The sequence below is a fragment of the Saimiri boliviensis genome, chromosome 10 (assembly GCF_048565385.1).
Source record: "Saimiri boliviensis isolate mSaiBol1 chromosome 10, mSaiBol1.pri, whole genome shotgun sequence".
In the NCBI taxonomy this organism is placed as follows: domain Eukaryota; kingdom Metazoa; phylum Chordata; class Mammalia; order Primates; family Cebidae; genus Saimiri; species Saimiri boliviensis.
In genome coordinates this window covers 109,218,776-109,232,772 of record NC_133458.1, presented here as the reverse complement: position 1 = coordinate 109,232,772, position 13,997 = coordinate 109,218,776, and the positions used below count along the sequence as shown (strand labels likewise).

Genomic DNA, 13,997 nt, shown 5'->3' with positions numbered 1-13,997 from the left:
TACCAAGTAAATATAGGAGAATTTCTTGGTAGAATTTTTACGACCTGTAATTCTGAATTAAGATCTCGAAGTCTCCTTCTTCAGATATTTTAGATCCTGACAGTGCATCCCACATTCTAAGGTTATCTGATCTCTTTCGAGATTCCTGGATCCCTTTAGAATCTCAGACTTGGAATGATGACAGAGCTGGGATGAAAAAACTGCATTTGGGTGCCAGCTTTGCCACTTGCTGCTTCGCAAGAGCTTGGGCCAGTTTTGCACCAGTTTTGAGAGTCAGTGTCCTCACCTCACACGAGGTATTAATTGCTGCCTGCCCAGTGCATTGGGTTGTACGGTGCAGTGAAGCTTCCTGCTTGAGGAGACCCTGGGACTTGTGAGGGGCAATGTCAGGCACTGTGAGTGGGTGGGATGCTCTGAGTGGGCAGCCCTCTCCATTCTTGAGCAGTTTCAAATGTAAGTTCTTCCACCTACTGATGCGGAAGATCAATACAGGTCTGATGTTCTTGGATGGTGCTAGATTCAGAGAGGTAGGGATGCATGCGACTGTCTTCCCTTCTCCCTGGCTTTCGCAAGGGTGTTACAAAAACCAGAAACAATAAAATGAATGAAAGCCAGTGTTCCTCTTTGTTTGTGGTTAGGGAAGTGCACTTACTTGCATGCATGGTTCTGGTGGTGGCTGAGTCAGGAACATTAGAGTCTTAAATGCCACTTGCTCCACCTTCCCTGACCTCCACTTCCCTCCAATTCACGAATCATGCCAGACTCTAGCTGGCTGTGTTGTGGAAGGCAGTGGAAGACAGAGAGCTAGCAAGTGACAGGGGTTACATCAGTCTGTGCCTCTGGTTTCATCAAAAGGAAAGGGAGGATGAAGGGAGAGAGAAAGCAGAGGCCAAATGCTCTGGTCCTTCTCTTCAGCAACTGCCTCCCCGCTGTGTGCTTTCTCCCCAGGATTGGTGAGGACAGGTTCTGGGCAGTAGTGGTGATGAGGGTTGGTGGAGAGGGGCAGGATAAGGGCAGGCAGAGGCCAGGCTGCTGTGAGAGGGGACGGCTGGAAATTTGCCATTTCCCTGCACTTGCCTCAAAGTCCTACATCCTAAGCAAAAAAACAAAAAACAAAACAAAACAAAACAAAAAACCCAGCTGATTTTTTATGGTCATTCTTTCTCTAGTAAGACTTTGGTCCAACACGGCCATCACTTTTCTGTCACTGCACTCACTGATAGTGTTGACAGAGGCAAGTAGCAGATCAAATACCATGAACAAGGCTTATTAAAGTGGGAACAAAGGAGGTCCACCTGCAGAAAAAGCATGCTGACGATGTTTATGAAGATCCGAGTATCTCTTCAGAAAGGCTTATAGAAGTAAGAGTTTAATTTCCTAATGGTAAAATTTATAGACAGTTCTTTGGTTTGGGTTCCAGAGAAGGGAAAACATACAGAGATTCTAGATTCTTAGTTTGATTCATGCTCTCCTGATAAGAGGAAAATTCTATTTCTTAGGTCAGTAAGACATCCTTGACCTTTGTGTCTTTCTTTTTAATTTTTAGTTCTATAAACAAGTGATAATCAAGATTGAAGAAAGTAGTGAAAACAATTCACACTTAATATCCTGTTCTAAAGCTACATTTATTTGTTTGTTTATGTTTTGTTTTGGGATGAGTCCCAACGGCATTCTTTGCCTTTGTAATGCATGTTTTGCCAACGAGAAATCGGAAAATCTTGCCAAGATTTAGCCTGAAAATTTTTGTGCTATATATTCATCTAGGAACTATTTATGGAGCACTCACTGTGTGTCATGCACTGTAATTGCACGACATATGTAGTAGGGAAAGATGTAGTCCTGCCTCAAGGAAGGTTGGAGAGAAGGGATTGTTTTGACTGTATTAAGAAAAGAAAACCAGCCTGGACAGCATAGCAAGACCCCATCTTTACAGAAAACAAACAGAATTAGCTGGGTGTCGTGGTGTGTTCTGTGGTTCCAGCTACTTTGGAGGCTGAGAAGGGAGAATTGCTTGAGCCCAGGAGGTTGAGGCTGCATTGAGCCCAGATTATGCCATTGTACTCCTGCCTGGGCAACACAGTGAGGCTCTGTCTGGAAAAAAAAAAAAAAAAGAAAACTGTGAATGACTTAAATCTGCTCTGCTGTCACCCTGCTCTCATGGAGACCCCAAGGGATGAGAATCAGCTACTCTTCAGAACTTGGTACTCAGTGCAGTTGTTGTTGGTGATACATAATACATAATGCTTCAACTTTAATATGAACCTTTTCCAATTATTAAGATCCTACATAGGAATTAAAGTCAAAAAATGAAATCATCTTCTCCTCTCCCTTTTCCCTATTCATCCTCATACATTTCCCCCCTTCATATGGTTACTCCTTTATAACATGCTGTCTTTTTCTTTAGTTTTAAAATTCATGATGTGCAAGTTATTTCTTTCTTTTCTTATTTAACTTCTATTTTTTCCAAATAACTGTATTTGGACTTGTCAATTCTCTCTTTTGTCTCTTCTAACTTATTTCTACTTTTATTACGTCCTTACTTTTATGTATCTTCAATATATTCTTTTATAATTTGAGACTAATGTTTAATTCATTATTTTTAGTATTTTTCTTACATATTTGTAGTTAAATATAGTATTAGGTACCTAAGGTAATGACTTTTCTTTCAACCACTATCTATGTCCCATAGATTTCATATGTAGCTAATAATTTATTGTTTTCTAGATGTGTGCAGTACAGATTTCTATTTTTTTTTTTTTGACCCAAGAGCTGTTTGAATAAAACTTCTTTAATTTCCGCTTGGAAATTCTGAAGAATTTTAAACATATGAAAAACTGTGTTTATGCAGTATACTTGTAATAAGAAACATACAAATTAAATCTACTCTGCGATAGCATGTTTTTACATATCAGATGGACAAAATACAAAAATTGCAACATATACTAAATTGCCAAATTCTGTTGCTAAATCTTAATTTTTGAATTGCAGTCAAAATATTATTCTTATTATTTCTGTTTTGGTATCAAGTAGTATGTAACCTACTTTTGTGAATAATTCATAGACACTTGAAAAATAATTTCTAATTCCCTATTTTAGGGCAGAGAATTTGATTTGCGTTAATTTTGCTTTTTAGGATTTTTCTATCTTTAATTTATGTCCTCTTGATCTGTCTTAGACTGGGATAGTAATTCTAGTCCCCCATCACTTGGTTGTCTCTCTCTCTCTCTTTCCTGTGGAGTTTGGCTTTTGAATTTTGGTGGTTTGTTACTGTGTGCATGACTATGAATAATTGTGCTCTGGGTCTTTTAATGCTTTGTGGACATAACTTTACCTGGTATGATATCGAAATGGTAAACTCTGCTGTTTTTCTCTTTTTCTTCACTCCTTCCTCCTCTTCTTCATCTTCCTTCTCCTCCTCCTTCTCCTCCTCTTATTTTTCCTCTTCCTCTTCTCTTTGACTTTTAATGTTTCTATTTGTTTGATATGCCTTTGCCCATCCTTTCATTTACATTTTTTTCTGAAATATTTTGTTTCAGGTGGGTCTCTTGTATGCATTATATAGCTTCTTATATAGGTGGCATTAATTCTTTGATAGTATAAAATGCAAATATAAATATATATGTCTTACCTCTATCTCATATTTTTTATGCTTGTAATTTTTCTTTTAAGCTAATAGTTAATAATGTTTTATTATTGTCTTAGTGGTTACCTTATAGTTACAACTTTATGTAAGTAATATAAACCCTTGTTGTTTTTACCACAAGCAGTAAAACCTTAACATACATTCTGTTATTTCATCATATACTTTCTTTTGTCCATCATGCAATTTTAGTTGGTATTGTTAATCTTACTTAATGTCATCTTTTGTACTGTTAAAGACACTTATTCTAATATTCTACGTTTGCCAATATTTTTAAAAATAGTATTTTAGGTTCATCCATGTCCCTACAAAGGACACAAACTCATTTCTGATGGCTGCGTAATATTCCATGGTGTATATGTACCACATTTTCCCTATCCAGTCTATCATCGATGGGCATTTGGGTTGGTTCCAGGTCTTTGCTATTGCATGTTCTTCACATGTACCCCAAAACCTAAAATGCAATAAAAAAAAGAAAGAAAGTGATTAGGAAGAAATGGATTCTGAATGTAAAGAAATTCTAGGAATTCCTTAAGAACCGATTTTGCTTATATTTTCCCTCATAATTATGCATGAAATGATATTTAATAAAAATATGTCAAATTAAAGGTAAAATGAATGTTCTAAGTAAAAAAAAAAATAGTACTTTAGTTTGGCATACACCACTTTTTTTTTCCTCTCTGTCTCATTTCCCTTTATCCTTCCATTTGTTTTTCATATCGCTTCTGCATTTCAGGGAATAGTAGCATTTCCAATCTGTTTTATAATCTTAATTCCTATTTTTGTTTGAGCCTTGCTTTTACGGGAAAATGTATTCATTGCTTACCATTAGCCCTTTCATTGTAAATTACCAGTCATCATTTGGCAGGATGAAGTTTGCCATCTAGTAATTTCCTTAAGATGCTCTCATAATATTACCTGAATTCTTACGTACATAAAACTCTTTGTAGCAATTATATTTGAAAGACAGCTTGGCTCATTCCTTCCTTAAGTATCCTGTAAAAATAGTAGCTCTATTGTCTTTGGTCTTGAATGTTACTATGGAGAAATCCGAGGCCACCCTGATATTTTCCCCCTTTTATATGACTTTGTAATTGTGACAAGCTGCCTGTAGCTTGAAAATTCAATAAATTTTATTAGGGTATGTTTAATTGTTGTTCTAGGACAATTTTCTATGATGACAAGATAGGTCCTTTGGATGTATAGATTTGAATTTTTAAAAATTGAGATTCTTGATTATTCTAGCTTTGCAAATTTAGAAATATTTAGTTTTTCTTTTTCAGGGAGTTTAATTGCCTGCATTTCTTTTCCTTGTGTTTCTAATCAATACATTTTTATGTTTTTAAAAATTCTTTATTTCTGTTTCCTTTAGTTGCATTTCTTGCATCTATTTTCTATGTTCCTTACTGTATTTTGTGCAATATCAATTTGGCTGTGTTTCTTCCGATTTTATTCTCCTTTGTCTTATGGTTACTTTTTTCCATCTATTTTTTCTAAGTTCTTCCAATTCGCATTTCCTGTCTTTCTGCTACTTTATCATCTCATTAACTCAATTCTGTGGTGCTTCTTATAGAGGAGCTTGCCTTGTTTAAGTTGTTTAAATATGTTTAAATTGATAATAAAAATATTTCACTATTGTCACATATTCAATATCATCAACTTTTTGGCATGGGTTTTTTTACTTGTTAGTAATCGTGCAACTCTCAACCTCCTTTTATTTCTTGCACAAATGTTGTGCTCAATTTTTGTTACCATGGTTGTTACCCATCTGGAATAAATTGGATATTCCTGCCCAGGTATCTGCAAGAGGATCCTGTTGGTGGTGAGGACCAGGTGCCGTTAATGACCACACAGCTCAGAGGCTTACTTTTCCATTGCCACAAAGATAGAGTGCTTCCTGAAAACATGTGGATTCCTCACATGGCCCTCTGTCTTCTGTTTCCCTGGAAATAGGGTCTAGGAGCAGGTGTGGCTTCTCACACTGCTTTATTTATGTATTTATTTACCTTTCTATTGATACACAATAGTTATTCATATTCATGAGTTATTTGTGATAATTGCATACATGCTTACAGTGTTTAATGATCAAATCAGGGTAAATGAGATTGCCATCACTTCAATGATGGTAAATGAGATTGCCATCATTTCTTTGGCTTAGGAATATTCCAAAGCCTGTCTTCTAGCTATTTTGAAATATGAAAGTTATTGTTAACTACAGTTCCCTTAGCGTGCTATTGCATATTAGAATTTATCCCTTCTCTCTGTTTGTACACACTAACCAGCCTCTAATTATCTTCCCCTCCCCTCTACCCTTCCCAGTGTCTGGGTAACTCACCACTCTACTTTCTACCTCAGTAAGTTCAATTATTTTTAGCTCCCATGTATGAGTGAGAACATATATTTGTTTTTCTGTGTCTGGCTCATTTACTTAACATAATGTCCTCCAGTTCCATTCATGTTGCTCCAAATGACAGGATTTTATTCTTTTTAATGGCTGAATGATATTCTAATTTTTATATATGCCACATTTCTTTATCTTTTCATTCATTGATGAACCCTTAGGTTGATTCCTTATCTTAGCTACTGTCAATAAGTTTGCAATAAACATGGGAGTGCAGATATCTCTTTGATATGCTGATTTTCTTTATTTGAGATACATACTCTGTATTGGGATTGCTGGGTCATATTGTAGTTACATTTTTTAGTTATTTGAGGAAACTCCATACCTTTCTCTGCAGTGTCTCTACTAATTTACATTCCCGCCTAACAGAGTATGGGCTTTTCTCTTTCTCCATATTGCCCCCAGTGTCTGTTATTTTCTCTCTTTTTGATAGTGTTTTAAACTGGGGTAAGATGATATCTCATTGTGGATTTGATTTGCATTATCTTGATGATTCATGAGGTTCAGCATATTTTTGTACCACTGTTGGCCATTTGTGCATCTTTTTTTTTTTTTTTGAGAAATATTGATTCAGATCTTTTGCCTATGTTTTAATTGGATTATTTGGGTTTCTTGCTATCCTATTTCTTTGTTTCTTGTATGTTCTAGCTATTAATCTCTTGTCAGATGGATAGTTTGAAACTATTTTCTCCCATTCTATAGGTTATCCTTACACTTTGCTGATTGCTTCCTTTGCAGAAGCTTTTTAGTTTGATGGAATCTCATTTGTCTATTTTTGCTTTTGTTGTCTGTGCTTTTGAGGTCTTAACCCAAATGTCTTTTTCCAGAATCAGTGTCCTGAAGCAGTTCTCTGATATTTTCTTCTAGTAGTTTTATTGTTTCAAGTTTTACATGTAAGCCCTTTAATCCATTTTGAACTCATTTTTGTATATAGTGAGAGATAAGGATCTAGTTTCAGTCCTCTGCATGTGGTTATCCAGTTTTCCCAGCACCATTTGTTGAAGAGATAGTCCTTTTCCCAATTTATGAACTTGGAAACTTCGTTGAAAATGAATTGACTACAAATGTGTGGGTTTATATCTGTGTTCTTTATTCTGTTCTATTGGTTTATGTGCCTGTTTTTATCCCAGTACTATGCTGCTTTGATTATTATGATTTTGTATTAAATTTTGAAGTGAAATAGTGGGATGCCTCCAGTTTCATTTTTTAAATTTTTTTTTTTTATTTTTCTCAAGATTGCTTTGGTCATTCTGGGTCTTTTGTGGTTCCATATAAGTTTTAGGATTTTTTTCTGTTTCTGTGAGGAATGTCATTGGTATTTTAATAAGGATTGCATTACCTCTGCAGATTGCTTTGGTTAGTACAGATATTTCAACAATATTAATTTTTAAATCAATAAGCATAGGATATCTTTTTATTTTTATGTCCTCTTTAACTTCTCACATCAATATTACATAGTTTTCTTTGTAGAGATATTTGACTTCTGTGGTTAAATGAAATACCTGATTTTTTTTTATTTTGGTAGGTATTGTAAATGGGATTGCTTTCTTGATTTCTTTTTCAGATCACTGGTGTTAATGTATAGAAATGCTACTGAATTTTGTATGTTGATTTCATGCCCTGAAACTTTACTGAATTAGTCTATCAATTCTAGCAGGTGTTTGGTGAAGTCTTTAGGTGTTTCTCCAACTATAAAATCATTTTATCTGCAAAAAAAGAAAATTTGACTTCTTTCTAATTTGGATATCCTTTACTTATTAGTCTTGCTTTATTGCTCTAGATAGGACTTCCAGCATTCTGTTAAATAAAAGTGGTGAAAGCTGTCTCATTCCAGATCTTGGAAAAAAGGCTTTTAATTTTTCCCCATGCTGTATGGTATTAGCTGTGGATTTGTTATATTTGTTCTTTATTTTTTTGAAATGTATTTCTGGTATACCTAGTTTTTTGAGAGTTTTTGTCATGAAAAATGTTGAATATTATTGAGTAGATTCTCTTTTAGTATCTACAGAAATGATCATAAGATTTTTGTTCTTGATTTTATTAAGGTGATATACCACGTTTGTTGATTTGCATATGTTGAACCATACTTAACATTCCTGGGATGAATCTCATTTGATAATGATTAACAATCTTTTAAATGTGTTGTGTATTTGGTTTGTTAATGTTTTGTTGAGTATATTTCCCTTTATATTCTTAAGAAATATAAGCCTGTAGTTTTCTTTTTTTCTTTTTTTTTTTTTTTTCCATCATTGAGGCCTTGTCTTGTTTTAGTATCAGGGTAATCCTAGATTCATAGAATGAGTTTGAATGTACTCTTTCCTCTTCAATGTTTTCAATAGTTGGAGTAGAATTGGTATTAGTTCTTTAAATGTTTGGTGTTATTCAGCAGTGAAGCCCTCAGGTCCTGGGCTTTTCTTTTTGATGAAAGACTTTACATTAGAGCAGAAATAAATAAAATGGAGACTAAAGCAAATAAAAAAGGTGAACAAAACAAAAAGCTGATATTTTTATTGTTTTGTTTTTCTTTTGGTTTTATATTGCCATAAACGACTTCAGGAAATTCTTTATAAGAATTGTTTTCTTGGGCCAGGAGCGGTGGCTCATACCTATAATCTCAGCACTTGGGAGTCCGAGGCGGGCAGATCAGAGGTCAGGAGTTTGAGACCAGCCTGGCCAAAGTGGTGAAACCCAGTCTCTACTAAAAATACAAAAAATTAGCCAGATGTGGTGATATGCACCTGTAGTCCCAGCTACTCAGTAGGCTGAGGCAGGAGAATCACTTGAACCCAGGAAGTGGATGTTGCAGTGACCCGAAATTGCACCACTGCACCGGCCAGGGCTACAGAGTGAGACTCTGTCTCAAAAAAAAAAAAAAAAGTTTTCTTAAAAGACAGTGAAAATTTGTAAATACATTTTTTCTGAATACTTGTAAAATATTTAATCAATACATAAAGGTAGAGTTAAAAATAAATCTCCCATCCCTGATTGTGAGCCAGTTTCCTCTCTCTAGGACAATAAGTAAGAATGCTTTTTTGGTGCATCCTCCAGGAGTATTCTGTGTGTAAGTACCGTTTTATATGATTTATTCAACATTCATTCAATACACACTAAACACAAACATCAGCTCACTATGGATCTTTTCTGTACTTACTTGTTTTACTTAATGGTATCTAGTGGAGAGTTCTGTATCTTAGGCCATATTGGCCTCATTCTTTTTTTCTATGCAAATATATTTCATTATGTGAATATAGATTGCATGATGTTTTATTTGGTGAAGCCTCTAATTGATGGATATTAAATATATTTTCCAGATTTTTAAAATATAATTTTAATGTTAGATTCAGGGGGCACATGTGCAGGTTTGTTACATGGGTATGTTGTGTGATGCTGAGGCGTGTGAGATGCAGTTGATCCTGTCACCCAGGTAGTGAACGTAGTACCCAATAGTTAGTTTTTCAATCCTTGTCCCCTTCTTTTCTCCCCCTTCTACTAGTCCCCAGTGTTTATTGTTACTATTTTGTCCATGAGTACCCAGTGTTTAGCTCCCACTTATAATTGAGAACATGCAGTATTTGGTTTTCTGTTACTATGTTAATTCACTTAAGATAATGACCTCCAGCTGCATCCATGTTGCTACAAAGGACATGAAATCATTATTTTTTCATGGCTGCATAGTACTCCGTGATGTATATGTACCACCTTTTCTTTATCCAATCCACTGCTGGTGGGCATCTAGGTTAATTCCATGTCTTTGCTATTGTAAATAGCGGTTTTGAACATGTGAGTGCCTGTGTCTTTTTGGTTGAACAATTTATTTTCTTTTGGATCTATACCCAGTAATGGGATTGGGGATTTGAATGGTAGTTCTGTTTTAAGTTATTTGAGAAATCTCCAAACTACTTTATACAGCGGCTGAACTCATTTACATTCCCATCAACAGTGTAAAAACATTCCCTTTTCTCCACAGCCTGGCCAGTATCTGTTGTTCTTGACCTTTTAATAATAGCCATTCTGACTGGTATAAGATGGTATCTCATTGTGGTGTTGATTTGCCTCTCTCTGATGATTTGTGATGGGGAGCATTTTTTTTTTTTATGTTTTTTGGCTGCTTGTATGTCTTCTTTTGAGAAGTGCCTGCTCCTGTCTTTTGCCTGCCTTCTTTGGGGTATTTGTTTGTTGAATTGTTTAGGTTCCTTACAGACTGTGGATATTAGACATATGTTGGATGCAGTTTGTCAATATTTTCTCCCATTCTGTAGGTTGTCTCTTTACTCTGTTAATAGTTTCAAAGAAGTGTTTTTCAAAAAAAGATAAACAAATTCAGTAAATTTTTAGCTAGGTTAAGAAAAAAAGAGTGAAGACTCAAATAAAATTGGAAACAAAAAAGAAGACATTATAACATACCACAGAAATACAAAGGATCAGTAGACACTATTATGAATAATTACACACACACCAATGAATTAAAAAATCTAGAAGAAATGAACAAATTCTCAGACACATATAACCTATGACGATTGAGCAATTAAGAAATACAAAGCCTGAACAGACCAATAATGAGTAATGAGATCAATGCAGTGACAAGGCTATCCAATTTAACATGTAACTTGACATCCACCTAACACAATCTGTTGTATGTATTTTGCCTCTCAGAGTGTGCTGCTTGCTTTTAAGAAGTGTTTTCTTTTTTTTTTCTTTTTGGAGACCGGGTCTTGTTCTGTTACCCAGGTTGGAGTGCAGTGGCACAACTAGAGCTCACTGCAGCCTCAATTTTCTGGCTCCAGTGATCCTCCCATCTCAACCTCCCAAGTAGCTGGGACTACAGGCATGTGCCACCACATCTGGGTAACTTTTGAATTTTTTTGAACAGACGGGGTTTAACCATGTTACTATGTTTCCCAGGCTTGTCTCAAACTTTTGGGCTCAAGTGATTTGCCTGCTTCAACCTCCCAAAGTGTTGGGATTACAAGTGTGAGCCACTGTATCCAACTAAGAAGTGTACTTTCGATGGTGCATTCTGAGATCTGCAGAGGGCGGGGATTTGCTACTGAAATATCTCCTATTTACATTTCTGTGTGACTCTCACATGAACTTGATGTTTTTTTAATTATTTTTTTAAAGACAGGGTTTTACCATGTTGGTCAGGCTGGTCTTGAACTCCCAACCTCAGGTGATACGCCCACCTTGGCCTCCAAAGTGCTTGGATTACAGGCCTGAGCCACCATGCCCAGCCGAACTTAGCACCATTTTCAAATGCTTCGTGTCTCTTCTAAGCATTTATACAAATTTGAATTTATGTCTTTTTTTCTTCTCTTTTTGATTTTAGACCAGTTTTCAGGTGCATATAAGAAATAGTCTGAGTTACATAGCCATGTCTTGTAATCTGTCATCTCCAATTTGTTATTCTATTCTATTTCTACCAAATGACTTCAGTCTGACATGTCTGTGCAGAGTGTCTGGGTATTCTCTTGTATCTGAGGTAGGTGCTCCAAGATTTTCAGAGTTAGGTTGATCGAACTCCAAGCCTCTCATCACTTTCTTTTTTACAAAGCTTCAAGGGATCAACAGGACACACACATGGTACAGAAGTCTGACCTAAGGTGACTTCTGAAGCAACAGCTTAAAAAACAGTCTTAGATAATGCTTCTGCATGATGCTTATGGGCTCTTTTGTGAGATTCAAATGGCTGCAAGAATAGAGTTCAGTAGTTACTGATTTCACTGCCATTAAGTAAAAAAAGGGAAATAGGTGAACAAATAGACAAACTTTTTCAACCCTCTTAATAAACTCAGTATTAGTTGTCTTTAACTTTACAGATGATCCAAGCTTCCTCTCTGTGGTAAACTATGTTACTCTGAGAAAACAAATGGCGTTTGTTGGATAGACACGTAGATAGAGTTTATGACACTTCCTGTTCATAGACTTCTACCTGCTCTGCGCACTACAAAAATAATGCTTTTAAAAAAACCCAGACACAAAACTGGAAATCCAAAAGACTCTGCCCATACAAGTTAACCATATTTAACTTCTTTCCTTCCTTCCTTCCCTTCCCTCCTTCCTTCCTTCCTTCCTTCCTTCCTTCCTTTCTTTCTTTCTTTCCTTCTTTCTTTCTTTCTTCTTTCTTTCTTTTTCAGAGAGTCTTGCTCTGTCGCCCAGGCTGGAACACATTAGTTCAGTCATGGCTCATTGCAACCTCTGCCTCCTGGGTTCAAGTGATTCTCCTGCCTCAACCTCCTGAGTAGTTGGGATTACAGTTGCCCACCACCAAGCCTGGCTAATTTTTGTATTTTTAGTAGAGATGGGGTTTTCCCATGTATTGGCCAGGCTGGTCTTGAACTACTGATCTCAGGTGATCTACCCGCCTCAGCTTCCCAAAGTGCTGGTATTACAAGCATGAGCCACCACGCCCAGCCCATATTTAACTTTCAAATATGACTCGCCAAGTTGACAGCTTGTAAAAGTTGTCTAAAGCAGAAAAGTGAATAAAAACAAATAATTTCCTTTTCTCTGTTACACATTCATGTATTTATTAATAAGTATTTGGCTTCCATTATGAGGCAGGCCCTTGCCAGGCCAAGGAGATGCAGTGGGAGGTCTTCCTTAAGGAGCTTAGATTCTGGTATGAGAGGCAGACATTAAGTCTTGAACGTGTTGCATGCTGTTGTTAATGCTATGAAGAAGTTCTGGAGAGCCTCTGAGATGCTACTGCATCAGGGCAAATGTCCAATCTGGTCATTTCCCTGTCTCCAGGGCCACTGTCTTTGTGGGGAGCCCTTGTTTCTCATCTCGACTGCTGAGTCTGCTGTAGCCTTCTGACCCCTCTCTTCACAGGCTTCCCCACCTGTAGCCCATTGTCTACGTGACATTTAGTGATCTTTTTAAAAACGGTGTCTACCTGACTATGTCACCGCTCTGTTTCTCTCTCTCCTCCTTTTAAAGTCTTTTCAGTGTACCTTCTTGTTCACTAAGTAAAATATAGAACTTACCCTGACATGAAAGCTTCTTGCGTGATCTAGCCCCTGCTTATGCTCTGACCCCGTCTGCTGCTGTTCCGTGAAGGCCTTGGCTGCTCCTGACCCGTGCTCTGCTTGCTCCCACCTCTGGCCCTTGCCCTTTCTTTTCCTTTGCCTGGAGGATTCTTCTTTTGGATACCTGTATGACTCATTTTCTTACTTCATCTGCTTTCTGCTCAAATATGTTTTTCCGCTGTCAGCTCAGCTGATCACCCTGTCCGAAATAGCATTCCTTCTCACTTTGGGTGAAGCTGGTTCTTTTTTCCCCACAGCATTTATCACTATCTGACATTATGCGTCTCTGTTTTGGTCCTTTCTGTGTTGCTGTTGTGGAATACCTGAGACTGGATAGTTTGTAAAGAAGACAGGCCTATTTGGCTCATAATTCTGGTGGGAGGTCCAAGATCAGGCAGCCTGTTTGGTTGGCTTCCGTTGAGGGCTTCTTGCTACTTCAACTCATGGTGGAAAGTGTAAGGGGAAGGGGGCTGTGCGCTTCATACCTGAGAGACAACCCTGCTTCATAACAGCCAGCTCTCTCAAGAACTAATCCAGTACCCTGGGAACTCACCTAGTCTCATGAGAACTATGTTAATCATTCATGACAGTAGAGCCCCCATAACCCAAACACCTCTTAAAGGCTGCATTGCCCCTCAGTACCTTTACATGGGCAATTAAATTTCAACATGAGTTTTGGCAGGGACAGAACATAGCAATCTGTGTTTATTGAGTTATTTTGTGTCCCTTTTCACCTGGCTGACACACTAGAATGAAAGATCTTTAATGGCAGGAACTTTATTCTCTTTGGCTCATTCACGTATCATCAGCCCAGTAACATGGCTTGCATGTTTGGCCTCAATGCTGAATACGTCATTATTATGTGGATTTAGAGCTCAGAGAGTATGTGGTGGGAAGACAGAGTGTCCAGCTTGAGGTGAGAATGCCT

At 37.0% G+C, this 13,997-nt stretch overlaps 1 protein-coding gene across 2 annotated transcripts in view; it reads left to right on the top strand.

The window, feature by feature from the left end:
- Window positions 1-13,997, top strand: part of ABCA13 (ATP binding cassette subfamily A member 13) — a 427,963-nt gene that overhangs the window by 173,288 nt on the left and 240,678 nt on the right. The gene's annotated exons all lie outside the window — the stretch shown is intronic.